This window comes from Dipodomys ordii, unplaced genomic scaffold (assembly GCF_000151885.1).
Source record: "Dipodomys ordii isolate 6190 unplaced genomic scaffold, Dord_2.0 Scaffold211, whole genome shotgun sequence".
NCBI lineage: Eukaryota > Metazoa > Chordata > Mammalia > Rodentia > Heteromyidae > Dipodomys > Dipodomys ordii.
The window spans coordinates 148,975-151,953 of record NW_012267427.1 but is presented as its reverse complement, the minus strand read 5'-3'; the positions used below and the strand labels follow the sequence as shown (position 1 = coordinate 151,953).

The 2,979-nt window shown below is 63.7% G+C and overlaps 1 protein-coding gene across 2 annotated transcripts in view; it reads left to right on the top strand.

Annotated features, from left to right (window-relative positions):
• Window positions 1–1,530: 1,530 nt before the first annotated feature.
• Prr5 (proline rich 5 (renal)) overlaps window positions 1,531–2,979 on the top strand; it is a 10,323-nt gene continuing 8,874 nt past the window's right edge. Inside the window, exon 1 of one of the 2 annotated variants that reach the window (XM_013035433.1) lies at window positions 1,531–1,575. The gene's annotated coding sequence lies outside the window, so the exon portion shown is untranslated. The remainder of the gene's footprint in view (window positions 1,576–2,979) is intronic. The other variant, XM_013035432.1, reaches the window with a different exon arrangement.

Below are 2,979 nucleotides of genomic sequence, written 5' to 3'. Positions count from 1 at the left end.
CCCGAGGACCCGGCACACTGGGCAGCCCTGGGGCCGCCGCTGGCAGCCAGGCCACAGCAGCCGGGAGGGTGGCTACCCGGAGTTCAGAGTGGTCGAGCTTCTTTCCCCGGGTCACACAGCAGGTACAAGGAGGTGTAACCGGTTTCCTTCCAGCCCTGACCCACAGCATCCTGTCCTGGGGTCATAGAAATAGCCAGAAAAATAAGCAGGAAACCCCTTCCCTTGCTGGGCAAAGCGAGCACAGGTTAATGGTAAGGCTGCGCTCTGAGGCCCCGGGGTCCACCGCCTGCTGGAGGCGGCGGCCCTTCACCCCCTCAGCACGCTCTGAGGCCCTGGGGTCCACCGCCTGCTGGAGGCGGCGGCCCTTCACCCCCTCAGCGCGCGCAGGCTGGCTTGGGGCACCCCAGGTGTCAGAGGCAAGGACCGTTTGCGGTGGCGCTAGGAAGGGTGCCTGGTTTGGGGCTGGGGGACCTGCGCGGCGGTGGACGTGACATGCGGGGGGCTTCATCGTCCCTCTCCGCCCGCGCGGGCCCGGCTCATCCGCTCGGTTCCCCTTGTCTGTCTACCACTCCCTTCCAGGGAGGCTTCCGGGCTTGTCTGAGCCCCGTTCCCACTTGGTGGCCTGGCTGGCCTTGAGCACCAGGCCCGAGGCGGCCCCGGCCCGCAGGACGGCCGCTCATGCTTGTTTTGTTGTGCTGGTTCCTCTTGAGCTCAGGCCCTGGGCACCCGTAGCTTTTAACTTCAGCCTGGCGCTCTACCACGTGGACCACAGCTCCACCTCTGGCTTTGGGGCGGTTCACTGGTGATAAGGGAGAGGGTCAGGGATGTTCCTGCCATCAGACCTCCATCCTCAGATCTCAGCTCCTGAGTAGCGGGGATTGCAGGCGTGAGCCACGGCGCCCGGCAGGACAATGGAGCTACCCCTGGGCTCCCTGGTCCAACCTTAGGCCTCCTCAGAGACCCTCCCGGAGCCTCAGTTTCCCCCCAGACCGTCCCGGGCTGGGGGCTGTCTCACGGCAGCGGTCGGAGTGGCAGTCTGGCACTGGAGGGTGGAGTCCAGCCTCGGCCTAGCTGACTGCACGGGCTGGGGGTCACCTTCCTCCCGCCCGAGGCCTTCCTGGGCGGCCGAGCTGACCTGGAGGGGACTCCACTGGGACAGCTGTCCATGGACAACCCGTGTCCTCCCCGGAGAGGGTGGGGAGGACGGGGGCACACTTCCTCCATGCCGCGCGCCTGCTCCACTGCCCCCACTGAGGCCACTGTTGGGCTGGAACTAGTACTCCCCCCCTGTGTGCTGTGTGCCCTTGGACCAGCCACTTGACCTCTCTGAGCCTCTCTGCGTGTGTGTGAAGAGACGGAGCTGCCCTGGGGAGGGGGAACGGGGCACTGGGGCAGGCATCGGGCGGGTGGAGCCACGGTTGACACTGCCTGCCGGGGGTCCCGTACTTCACCGTCCTGTGCCCACGGGCTTGCCCGCCAGGCCCCCAGCGCGAGGCCCCGCTCACCGCCATCTCGCTCCCCCACAGGCAGCTGCTGAAGACGGAGCTGGGGTCCTTCTTCACCGAGTACCTGCAGGTGGGTGCAGGTGCCCCTCCCGTCCTTCCCACCCCACCTCACACCCCCCCCTCGGGCAGGCCTGGCCGCCTCAGTTTCCCCAGCCAGCACTTGTTGTGAAGGTCAAATGTCAAAACACAGATCTGAGTCTCGGGCCAGACGAGTGATGCTATCTCCTGTGGCCACACAGCTGGGCACACAGCCAGACACAGCCGGACACACAGCCGGACACATAGCCAGGCACAGCCGGACACACAGCTGGACACACAGCCAGGCACAGCCGGACACACAGCCGGGCACACAGCCGGACACACAGCCAGACACAGCCGGACACACAGCCGGGCACACAGCCGGGCACACAGCTGGGCACACAGCCGGGCACACAGCCGGGCACACAGCCGGGCACACAGCCGGGCACACAGCCAGACAAAGCCGGGCATACAGCCAGACACACAGCCGGACACACAGCCGGGCACACAGCCGGACACACAGCCGGGCATACAGCCGGGCACACAGCCAGACACACAGCCAGGCATACAGGCCCCGGCGGGCGCCCACCCCACCCCAGACACCTGTCCCCCACCCGAGAGCAGGTGAGGACCAGCCTGAGCCCCTCTCATCACAGGATCTCTGTTGGGTTTTGTTTTTGGGGGGGAGCCCTGTGGTTGGAACGCAGAGCGCCGCCTAGCTTGCTGGCCTGCTTGCTTGGCTGATTCCCTCACTCCAGTCATGATTTTTGCCGGTCATTTTTTGGAAATGGGGTCTCAGACTTTTCTGCCCAGACTGGCTTTGGACCGTGATCCTCAGCTGTCACCTTCTGAGTAACTGGGATTATGGATGGGAGTCACCAGTGCCTGGCAAGAGTTGAGCTTTTCAGGTAGCATCTCTTCAGGAAGGTCGTGCTGGCCTTGACATCATGATCTCTTGCCCCAGCCTCCCTCCCTCCCATGTGCTGGGACTGCAGATACGTGCGTACAAATATCTACAGATACATTACATCCAGCTCGGGATTTTTTTTTTTTGTTTTGCCAGTCCTGGGCTTGAACTCAGGCCCCTGGCACTGTCCCTGAGCCTCTTGTGCTCAAGGCTAGCACTCTACCACTTGAGCCACAGCACCACTTCCAGCTTTTTCTGAGTAGTTTATTAGAGATAAGAATCTCATGGACTTTCCTGCCCAGGCTGGCTTTGAACCGCCATCCTCAGATCTCAGCCTCCTGAGTAGCTGGGATGGCAGGCGTGAGCCACGGCGCTGGCGGGCTTGGGATGCGTAACAGCCTGGGCTGGTAAGACTCCATCAGGAGCCCTCTCAGACATGTGGGTGGTGGTTAGGGGGGGTGCAGAGTACTTTTCATTTCAGACTAACAGTGCGCCCTTAGCAGCCCTCCCCTCCTTCCCAGCTCAGCCCTCCCCTCCCCTCCCCTCCCC